The sequence below is a fragment of the Phyllobates terribilis genome, unplaced genomic scaffold, assembly GCF_046119375.1.
Source record: "Phyllobates terribilis strain yellow unplaced genomic scaffold, ASM4611937v1 Scaffold_449__1_contigs__length_1482836, whole genome shotgun sequence".
Lineage (NCBI taxonomy): Eukaryota > Metazoa > Chordata > Amphibia > Anura > Dendrobatidae > Phyllobates > Phyllobates terribilis.
In genome coordinates this window covers 326,499-338,821 of record NW_027363209.1, presented here as the reverse complement: position 1 = coordinate 338,821, position 12,323 = coordinate 326,499, and positions in this window count along the sequence as shown.

Here is a 12,323-nt window from a genome sequence, read left to right as displayed (position 1 = left end):
GAGGGGGCGCGGCCCCTTTAAGAGAGAGGGAGGGCGCGCGAACCCTTTAAGAGAGAGGGAGGGCGCGCGAACCCTTTAAGAGAGAGGGAGGGCGCGCGAACCCTTTAAGAGAGAGGGAGGGCGCGCGAACCCTTTAAGAGAGAGGGAGGGCGCGCGAACCCTTTAAGAGAGAGGGAGGGCGCGCGAACCCTTTAAGAGAGAGGGAGGGCGCGCGAACCCTTTAAGAGAGAGGGAGGGCGCGCGAACCCTTTAAGAGAGAGGGAGGGCGCGCGAACCCTTTAAGAGAGAGGGAGGGCGCGCGAACCCTTTAAGAGAGAGGGAGGGCGCGCGAACCCTTTAAGAGAGAGGGAGGGCGCGCGAACCCTTTAAGAGAGAGGGAGGGCGCGCGAACCCTTTAAGAGAGAGGGAGGGCGCGCGAACCCTTTAAGAGAGAGGGAGGGCGCGCGAACCCTTTAAGAGAGAGGGAGGGCGCGCGAACCCTTTAAGAGAGAGGGAGGGCGCGCGAACCCTTTAAGAGAGAGGGAGGGCGCGCGAACCCTTTAAGAGAGAGGGCGCGCGAACCCTTTAAGAGAGAGTGAGGGCGCGCGAACCCTTTAAGAGAGAGGGAGGGCGCGCGAACCCTTTAAGAGAGGGAGGGCGCGCGAACCCTTTAAGAGAGGGAGGGCGCGCGAACCCTTTAAGAGAGGGAGGGCGCGCGAACCCTTTAAGAGAGGGAGGGCGCGCGAACCCTTTAAGAGAGGGAGGGCGCGCGAACCCTTTAAGAGAGGGAGGGCGCGCGAACCCTTTAAGAGAGGGAGGGCGCGCGAACCCTTTAAGAGAGGGAGGGCGCGCGAACCCTTTAAGAGAGGGAGGGCGCGCGAACCATTTAAGAGAGGGAGGGCGCGCGAACCATTTAAGAGAGGGAGGGCGCGCGAACCCTTTAAGAGAGAGGGAGGGCGCGCGAACCCTTTAAGAGAGAGGGAGGGCGCGCGAACCCTTTAAGAGAGAGGGAGCGCGAACCCTTTAAGAGAGAGGGAGGGCGCGCGAACCCTTTAAGAGAGAGGGAGGGCGCGCGAACCCTTTAAGAGAGAGGGAGGGCGCGCGAACCCTTTAAGAGAGAGGGAGGGCGCGCGAACCCTTTAAGAGAGAGGGAGGGCGCGCGAACCCTTTAAGAGAGAGGGAGGGCGCGCGAACCCTTTAAGAGAGAGGGAGCGCGCGCCCTAAGCACAGTGCCCGGGAAGCAGCGCGCCGACAGCAGCAGCAGGAAGAGGTGCGCTGGAGGACGCCGCGCGGGGAGCGAGGAGGTGAGATAGACAGCATCTCTGCCTGGCAGGGGGCAGAGACGCCAATGCTACATAATGACAGTAATACTGGACTCTCATTGACACAACCTATATAATGAAAAAAAAATGAATGTAACCCTTTCTGCAAGTTTTCCAACAAAGTTCTATTGAATTGCTTCGTTGTTTAAGAAATGCATAAATAAAATAACCAGGTTGTTAAAGGTTATCTTGGTTTCTGTTTGAATTTTTTTTACTGGAGTATCCCCAGGTTTAAACGCCCACCCGCATGCATCAGTGTGTGCGTTTGGGTAGGAGAAACAATAAATATGTTAATACATTTGTGAATAAATACAAAAGCCGCTCATGCCCCTCCTCCCACTAGCTGAGGGGGCTACGCCCCCAGCACACTTAATTTATTTGCATGAAACTCGGCTAATAATCCTTCAGCTTTTGGCACATCAAATATCATGAAAAGCAGAACATAGGAGGTCTGGTGTGACTTATACAGATGCTTGGGGCCTGTCGTCGATAGGAAGCAAAAGTTTCCTGCTAAAAGGGTACTTTATCAACATGGCTTTTTCACCCTGATTCACATGAGACCATCCCCAAAGCTGTAGGACACTTCTCTCCAAGTTATGGGGTAAACGTGCTGCAAATATTAGGTATGTATGAGGGTTCTTGATACTTTTGAGCCAGTCCGTCCCATTCAAGTCAATGGGGAGGGGAGCCCACTTAGGGGGGGTCATAGCTCCGTTATTAGGGTTCAAAATGGGCCGACCCCTAAAATGCACCCTCTTGGCAGCGCTGGGGGGGTCTGGCTCCGCCCCCCCGTGGGCCAATCGTACATCCTCCTCCCCGTGTTGGCCGTGTATATCCTCCGCCCCTGTACTGTCCACTAATGGTGGTGGGGGTCTGCCTCTCTAAAAGTTCCCCCTACACTGGGCACAGCAGAGCTGCAGCTGTGATGAAGGACAGGCGGGGGTCCCATCAGCAGGATCCTCAGTTATCAGCTTCACTCTGGGGGTCGGTACAATGAGGGGCTCCTGCATCTGCTACTCACACCCCCCACTCTCCTATAACCCACATGCAGAGAAGAAAGCCCCGAGCAGAAACTACAAGTCGCAGCGATGCCCCGAGACTGATCCTGCAGCGCCCCTGCTGGCGGAACATGGGAGGAACAACTATCGACGGCTGAACGTCAATATTTACACTATTCTCCCGGCGCTCTGGGGGCAGCAGCTACATCTTAAATTATAGGTAATTTGGGAAAATCTGAGAAAATATTATTTGCATAATAATTTGGAACACAGTGTATATATAAATAAATATATATATATATGTGTGTGTGTGTGTGTGTGTGTGTGTGTTTGCACAAAGTTTGAGAAGTATTCATCATTAATCTCAAGGCCATATTGACTCAGCAGCCTCCTTATCCTTTCTTTGGTGTTTCATTTTTTTAGGCCACTGCATCCTGCAGTAATGGAGGCAGATTATGTCCCAATGAGCCAGCTAAGGGATATCCCAGAGAGCGACAAAATAGTCGCAGGAAGCCAGCAAAGCGTTGTCCCGTTAACCCAGGAAAGAAATGACCTCACAAGGAGTCAGAAGAGAGGTGAGTTAAGCTGTAAAGTGTTAGTGAATATTGCATTTAACACCACAACCTCATTATTTTATTTTTTATTTTTTCCAATACCTTTCGTAACCTACAATGGATGGGCTGCTCCGCGGTCCTTGGCGCTGCACCCGACACTCTCTCTGCTTAATTCCGTGGCCGCCAGCTGTCAGGACAGAGAATGAATGAATACAGTCACTCACACTCCAGGCATGCACAGTGAGCGTGGAGTGTCAGTGGCTGTATATATTCATTTTCTCCGTCCTGACAGCAGGTGGCCACGGAAGTAAGCAGAGTGTGTGTGGGGTGAAGTGACGAGGACCGAGGAGCAGCACATTCATCGTAAGTAGAGATGAGCGGTGTTCGACTCGAACTGTACGCCAATCTCAAATTCGAGCTGTTTTGGCGGTGTTCGAACCCAAACGATTTGAAAAAAATCCGGCTGTTCGAGGTTATGCTCGATAACTGTTCGTGCACCAAAATCGTAACTGGATTTTTTCACAGTAATACTGTTAATCAATGTTAATAGACAGTTTCAGTGTAGAGTGGGCGGGAGGAGGAGCAGGGGATGGATCTCTGCAGAAATAATGCCGATCTCCATTTTTTTTCTCTTTCCCGCATTTGCAGTGGGGAGGTGCAGTCTGTCAGCCTATCAGCAGCGCACACACGGAGCGAAGTGCTTTTTTTCACACAAGCAAGGGCGTGTCATTGGCTTTGTAGGTCACATGTCCTTGCCCTATAAGACCCAGACATTCTCCACGTCGCCACCATTTTCTCACTGCTGCAGCTGAGTGTTAGACAGCACCACTGCTGCTGTTAGCGCTGTATTGTGTAACTGTGAATTGCAAGCGAATTTTCTCTTAAATACAAAAAAAAGGTTTAGGGAGTAGGGACTAGTTGTAATTGCAGCCCTTTTGAGGACTAGGTTACAGCATTTCCTATCACTTTGTGCCAGGCAGATCTGTGCTCTTAAATAGAAAGGTTGGGAGCAGGGACTAGTTGTAATTGCAGCCCTTTTGAGGGCTAGGTTACAGCATTTCCTAGCACTTCTTGCCAGGCAGGTCTGTTTTAGTGCTGTGCAAGTGTTTTTCACAGCATTTGGCTAAATCTAGCTAAGCCAATCCTTTTGGGCCTCTTGCAGTGGCATAAACTATCTTGTGTTGCAAGCTACACCACCTGTGTATCTAATACGAATTTTTTACTGCACCTAGCCAAATAAAACCTTTTGGGCATAGTATCAGTGTGTGTTACTCATTGTATTAGGCAATCTATACCAAGCTCCACCAGCTTTGAAATTAATAACAATTTTTGGCTGCATCTACCCCGGAAAATAATTTTGGGCCTGTAGCAGTGTCTATTACTCATTCTATTAGGCAATCTATACCGACTTCCACCAGCTTTGAAATTAATAATAATTTTTTGCAGCATCTAGCCCGGAAAATAATTTTGGGCCTGTAGCAGTGTCTCTATTAGGCCATCTATACCAAGCTCCACCAGCTTTGAAATTAATAATAATTTTTTGCTGCATCTAGCCCGGAAAATAATTTTGGGCCTGTAGCAGTGTCTGTTACTCATTCTATTAGGCCATCTATACCAAGCTCCACCAGCTTTGAAATTAATAATTTTTTGCTGCAACTAGCCCGTAAAATAATTTTGGGCCTGTAGCAGTGTCTATTACTTATTCTATTAGGCCATCTATACCAACCTCCACCAGCTTTGAAATTAATAATTTTTTGCTGCATCAAGCCCGGAAAATAATTTTGGGCCTGTAGCAGTGTGTGGTACTCATTCTAATAGGCCATCTATACCAAGCTCCACCACCTGTGTATGTAATAAAATTGTTTTACTGCTTCTAAGCCAGCCAATCCTTTTGGGCTAGTACCACAGTTTGGCCACTCAGCTGTGCTCGTTTTCCATCCATCGTTTTTTGTGCAAACAACTACAGAGTTGTCAATTAGTTAACCACCAAAATGAGTGGCAAACGGCCTGCTGCTGGTGGAAAGGGGAATAGGCGTGTTGGGAAGGGGAAAAAAAGGTTGTGTCCGTGGGGTAGGTGTTAAAAAAACAGTAACATCTGCAGAAGAAAGACCATCTTCCAGCCAAACTAAGATGTCTACTTCTTTTCGTGGACAATGTAATACGATCCCTTTCTTACGGACACGCCCATCGCTACCAGGTGCTTCAAAGGATATCAAGTGCTTCAAAGGATATCAAGTGCTCCTTTAAGTGGGCTCTCCTCCACCTCAACTTCAACATCACAAATACTCCAGTCCTCAGAGGTGTCACCCCATTCGCACTTGCTTCCTCACAGCTCCCAAGTCTCCAGCTGCCCGTCTGAGTATGAGGTAGAACAGATGGTTGAGTCTGCAGAGCTGTTTACTCATACTATAGCCTGGGAATCAGAGGTCTGCTCCAGAGCTTCTGTGAATCCAGACGAGGAAATGATCTGCACTGATGCCCAGAATCTTTATGAGTCGGATCCAGGACCAGTTGAAGAAGGTTCTGAGCATAATGTAGACCCTCGTTCCCAAACTGTAACTCCTGTTGGTGGAGACAATGATGAAGACGATGATGAGACTCAAATACCTAATTGGAGAAACAACTTGAGTATTCGGTCAGGGCAGGAAGAGGCTGGCTGAGGACGACGGGTGTGAGAGGACGACGGGTGTGAGAGGACGACGGGTGTGAGAGGACGACGGGTGTGAGAGGACGACGGGTGTGAGAGGACACCGGGTGATGATGACGAGGTTGGAGATCCCACTTACTGTCAACCCACAGTTATCCAGTCGATGAGGTCAGCAGAGGAGGATGCTAGTAACGACGAGGTTAGGTTGCGCCTTCCTGGACAGAGACGTAGTACTGGAAGCACGTCAACAACTGCATCCTCAACCACAACTCTGCCTCTGACCACAAGTCGTGAAGAGCCTTGCATAGCCTGGGCATTTTTTCAGATCGATAAGGATGACCCAACTCGTGTTATCTGTAACATGTCACCAAAAGCTAAGTGGAGGCCAAAATATGCAGAGTTTGAGTACTTCATGCATGAACCGTCACATGGATATGAAGCATAAGTTGCAGTGGGAAGCTCACTTTGCTACAATGCGGCCTAGCGGGCCGGGCCAACCACCGTCTGCCCCATCTTGTGCATCCGCGGCCTCTTCATCCTCTGTGACTGGGGGGAGAGCAGTCACACCTGTTTTGGGACGCAGACCTGCCACCTCTTTACCCGCAACAGACAGCGTGATTGGCAGGTCATCAATTTATTTGGAGGTGGAAACACCAGCTGGTGTTGAGCGCTCTCTGACATCGAGAGCACCACCTTTGGATCAAGGCAACCTAACATGTCCGCCTGCATCTTCCTCACAGACCGGCAGTTTGCCGGGGACACCCTTCTCAACCCCATCTAAGCACAACAGCCAGCCCTAGGTCCCTCAGATGTGGACAAGTAAAAGACCTTTTCCTCCTAGCCAGGAGAAAGCTAAGAGGTTGAATTTCACAATCTGCAAGCTCTTGGCTACAGAAATGCTGCCTTTTCGCCTGGTGGACACAGAGGATTTTCGAGACCTTATGTCCTTCGCAGTGCCCCAGTACCAGATGCCCAGTCGGCACTACTTTTCAAAGAAAGGTGTGCCTGCGATCCACCAGCATGTCGCACACAAAATCACCGCTTCTTTGAGAAACTCTTGTGTGTGACAAGGTGCATTTCACCACAGACACTTGGTCGAGAATGCATGGACAGGGGCGTTACATGTCGCTGACTGGGCACTGGGTAACTATGGTGACAGCAGGACAAGGGGCTGCTGTCCAAGTAAGTCTTGCCGTCCCCACGAGTTGTGCGTCAATCCTCTTTATCTCGAAGTTCCTCCACTGCTACTGCTTCTGCCTCAACCTCCTCTCGGTCCTCCACCTGCACCCAAAGCCTGTTTGGTCATGCCACACGCTTTCTAACTGGGCAGAAGGGATCCTGCACACCTCCTTACTATGCTGGCAGCAGGGCTCAACGTCATCAGGCGGATTTTACTTTGAAATGTCTGGGAAATGTGAGTCACACAGCTGAGGAGTTGTGGTCAGCTCTGGAGAACCAGTTTCATGAATGGTTGTCTCCACTGGACCTGAAACCAGGGAAGGCCGTGTGTGACAATGCTGCAAATCTGGGTGCGGCCCTTCACCGGGGCAATGTCACACACGTGCCTTGCATGGCTCACGTGTTGAACCTGGTTGTCCAGCAATTTTTAGCCCACTATCCCGGACTAGATGGCCTTCTGCAGAGGGCACGGTCGCTGTGTGCTCACTTCCGCCGTTCGCATCCCGCAGCTCAGCGACTTACATCTCTACAGAAGTCGTTGGGCCTGCCACTTCACCGGCTAAAATGCGATGTGCCTACCCGGTGGAATTCAACTCTGCACATGTTGCAGCGACTGTGGCAGCACCGACAAGCCCTGGTGCAATACGTTCTGACGTATAGCCTGGGCCAACGGGATCCAGAGGTGGGGCAAATCACGCTGGAGGAGTGGTCTCAGATCAGGGACCTATGCACCCTTCTGCACAGTTTTGAAATGACGACGAAGATGTTTAGTGCTGACGATGCCATTATCAGCATGACTATTCCGGTGATTTACATGCTGGAGCACATGTTAAACAGAATTCGGAGTCAGGTGGTGGCACAAGAGGAGGTGGAGGAAGTAGAGGAGGAGGAGTTGTATACGGAAGGGATAACATCTGCAAGGTCCAGAAATCTGCAGCACCAAGGCGGCAGGCATGTGAGGGTGGGGTAGATGGTTTTACAAGGGCGCATGGTAGCAGCCAAACTAGTGAGGAAGGTGCAGGAGACCAGGAAGAAGTGGAGGACGAACTGATGGAAGACTCATCAGATGAGGGAGACCTTGATCACATTTCTGTTGTGCGAGGTTGGGGGGAGAGGGCAGAGGAAGGAAGCATGATTTTTACCTCGCCACCAACACAACAGGGACTTGGTGCTCCTGGATGCGCAAGACACATGAGTGCCTTCTTGCTGCACTACCTGCAACATGACCCTCGAATTGTCAGAATTCAAAATAATCCTGACTACTGGGTTGCCACACTCTTAGATCCCCGGTACAAAAGTAAATTTGCCGAAATAATTCCTGCCACAAAAAGGGATTCACGCATGCAGGAGTATCAGCAGAGACTGTTGCAGAATCTTACATGTGCTTTTCCACAAAACACCAGTGGTGCATGTAGTGAATCTCACAGTTCTAACTTGCCAACCGTGGGACTGTCGAGTGTTCAGCACTCAAACCGTAACAGAAACACAGTATCTGCTGGTAACAGCAATTTTGCAGAATCAATTCACAGCTTTTTTAGCCCATCCTTTACAAGGCCACAGGAGACAAGAAGTCTGACACATAGTCAACGCCTAGAGACGATGGTACAGGAGTATCTCCAAGTAAACATCGAAGCTATGACTGTGTCACTGGACCCTTGCTCTTTTTGGGCTTCCATTCTGGATAAATGGCCGTAGCTCGCCACTTACGCCTTGGAGATCTTGTCATGCCCCGCAGCCAGCGTTCTCTCTGAACGTGTGTTCAGCGCTGCTGGTGCTGTGCTGACAGATAAGCGCACGCGGCTGTCCATTGAGAATGTAGACAGACTCACGTTCATAAATATGAACAAATCATGGATCCGCAAGGACTTTTCTACCCCTGTGTCATCCTGGGGAGAGTAAAAGCTTGAGGATTTCGTAAAATCACCTCACCAACTGTTTTAAGTTTTCAAATTACTAATAATTTTTAGCTGCATCTTGTCTGGAAAATAAATTTGGGCCTGTAGCAGTGTGCGGTACTCATTCTATTATGCCATCTATACTAAGCTCCACCAGCTTGCAAAGTACTAATAATTTTTAGCTGCATCTTGTCTGGAAAATAATTTTGGGCCTGTAGCAGTGTGCGATACTCATTCTATTATGCCATCTATACTAAGCTCCACCAGCTTGCAAATTACTAATAATTTTTAGCTGCATCATGTCTGGAAACTATTTTGGGCATAGTAGCAGTGTGTGGTACTCATTCTAACCACCCGTTTTAAGCAACTCTGGGGCAATTGATGCCACTCAAGTGGTGTCTGTGCCACAAATTTTTGGAAAAAATGGACTCTTTTTGGAGTCCCCTTGCTTTGTTTTACGTGACGTTGCCATCGTCAATTAGAGTTGGGTTGGGTCTCCCCCGTTGGGTCTCCCCCCCCCCCCCCTTTTAACCATAAGAAAATACATACACTATGACTTGGGGTAACACAGATGGTTGAGTCTGAAGACCTGATTATTCAGAGGACTGCTCCAAAGCTTCAATGTCTGCTAGTCAGCGTAGTAACCCAGCTGCGAAGCAAGCTGCACCGCATGTGTATCTAATAATGATTTTTAAATGCATCTAGCCTATGCAGACTGTGGGGACCCCTAGCCAAACCCAGACGCTCAGCCCCCTAACGCCCCCCTTTCATTGACAATACAATCATGTAACTCTTACAACTGGATGGGTGAGGATCGGTCACAGCTTTATTAACTGTTTATACTCATTCCATTAGAAATGCATTTTATTTCTAAAATAATTCAGCTTGTTGCAGCATGCCCTGTGTCTCCAGTCTCCACAAAGGCAAGTTGGCCAACAAGTGTAACTCTCCAACATGTCCTTTCTATTTCCATGCCACGGAGGATCCTGCTTACTCATATGCAGGACTCCGACCCCCATCCATCACTCTTAACGCTTGTTCCACTCCGTCCTGGAGTCCTGACAGTAATATGTCCAGTCCAATATCCATTAAGTGAACACCGTTGGGCCGTATGAGGCCTGCTTTATCTCCTTCCAGTTGTCGGTGTCGTATCACTACACAGCCTCTGCCTCTTATAAATTTTGCCATCCAAATATTTATTACCTGCCTTGTCCGTTCGATGGCCGTGATGTCTCACGCACCTTGCCATACCGTTCTCGGCACAATCTTTGACCATACTATAGTTAGTTTTGTGAAAAATTCTCTGAAGCGCTCAATGTCTAGTTTCATTATTGCCATTAGTTATGCGCTCTTGTGATAAGCTATGTCGTTTCCCCCAGCCTTTATAACGAAGATGACCGGACCTCTTGCCTCTCTCTCTACCTTGATTACCTCCATTAGTACCTGTGGCAATTACAGGCCTCTAATACCTCTCCAGTTCAAATATGTGTTATGAAACTCCAATTTCCTCCCGCCTGGGCGTACTTTCACCCTTCTTTCTGCACAATATATATACGAGTTCTTAATCATTGCATAGCAAAAAAACAGCAAGGAAGTGGTATTTATAGGTCATGTCCTGCTATGCACCTGTTCAAGGCTGAGTTAATCAGAAATTTAAACACACAAACCATATTAAAATCGTATAGCATAGAAACAATGCATATAAATGTAAATAATCAAAAAGAAACATATATATAATAATAATAATCTATAAATGATCACTCATAATGATATATCAAATCATGTCTGATGTTTAAACCCGCTGGTACACGTGTTTTTAAAGTATAAATCCACCAACTTTCTCTATTAAGGAGCTTTCTCCTATAATCATTCACCAAATCTCCACCATTCGCCACGGCCCACGGAGGGGACACCACAGTCAGTGAATCCTTCCTTATTTAGTATAGAGTCTACCAATACTTTGGGCGTATTAGCCCAGCTGCGAAGCAAGCTGCACCGCCTGTGTATAAGCTGCACCGCCTGTGTATCTAATGAGAATTTTTAACTGCATCTAGCCTAGGCAGACTGTGGGGATCCCCAACCAAACCCAGACGCTCTGCATGTAACCCAGCCAATCATTTGATAGTATTGCTAGTAGCAGAGTCGAATGGGCTCTAAACCTTGCATAGCCTGTGCATTTTTTCCGATCGTTAAGGATGACCCAACTCGTGTTATCTGTAACATTTGTCACCGCTAAGTAGACGCCAAAAAATACATAGTTTGAGTACTTCATGCATGAACCGTCACATGGATATGAAGCATAGTGCGAAGCTCACTGTGCTACAATGCGGCCTAGCGGGCCGGGACAACCACCATCTGCCCCACCTGTGTCATCCTGGGGAGAATAAAAGCTACTGCATAGTCTTTTCCAAATATTTGAGGGAATTACCACGGGAATGGTTTGGAAGAGGTATAAGAGTTTAGGTAGGACGTTCATTTTTAGTATACTTATTCTGCGAACCAGGAAAAATCCTTCACCGTCCAAATAGATCTTTATGGAGTTGTTCAATAAAGGGCCCAAAATTAAGATAAAATAGACGGGAGAGTTCTCTATGAATACGAATTCCTAAGTATTTGATAACCTGTGAGGGCCAGGCAAAGGGAAAGTTGGACTGGATGGAATCCTGTATGGATTTGGGGGAGATATCGAGGGCCTCAGACTTCGCTGCATTGATTTTAAAATTTGACTACGTAACAAAGTGATCTATTTAAGCCATAACAGCAGGGATGGATATATGTGACTGAGTGATATATACTAGGACATCATCAGCAAATGCAGAGCACTTGTACTCGGTGCCTTCCACCTCAATCCACCTAATATTGGGGTTATCGCGAATTGATGAAAGCAGGTGCTCTATCACTTGGATGTATAAGAGAGGGGACAGAGGACATCCCTGCCTTGTCTCATTGGTGATTATGAAAGGTGATGAAAATGTTCCATTTATCTTCAGCCTAGCTGACGGATTGCGATACAGGGCCATGATTTTGGCTATAAAAGGGTCCCCTAGACTCCTACCCCAAGCTTTTTAAGAGAATAATATATGGCATGCCAGGAGACTCTATGGAATGCTTTCTCAGCATCCAAAGAGAGTATCTAATTACAAATTTTTAACTGCATCTAGCCCAGGCAATACTTTGGGCCTAGTAGCAGTGTCTGCTAGTCAGCGGAGTAGCCACCGCCCGTAGATCTAATTACAAATTTTTAACTGCATCTAGCCCAGGAAATACTTTGGACCTAGTAGCAGTGTCTGCTAGTCAGTGGATTATCCCACCTGTTAAGCAAGCTACACCACCTGTAGCTTGGACACTTAATTTTTTCAAAGGAAATGCTTCGGGCCCCCGGGACACTCAGTGAAGATCATAGGGGAGGAACCCCAAGGCACAGGGGCTGGGACTGGCGGGGGGACGGGGACTGGCAGTAGGGGGACTTGCGGTGGACCGCCAAGCTCGATCCTTATAAAAGCTTTTTAACTGCAGCAGCTTTAGTGGACGCTACTGGAGCTGGAATTCCCGTGGCTGATGGCATCAGACTTGCCCTCCAATAGATCCTTGTAAAAGAATTTAAAGTGTACTCATTCAAATTACAGAGACAATTTAAATTAAAAAGCTTAGACCTGCCTCCACCGCAGGGGGGCTCGCTCGACCCACCAGCTGACAGGCACCAGTATTGGGAGAGGGGGGCTGGCAGTCAGGGTGCAGAGCAGCTCTGG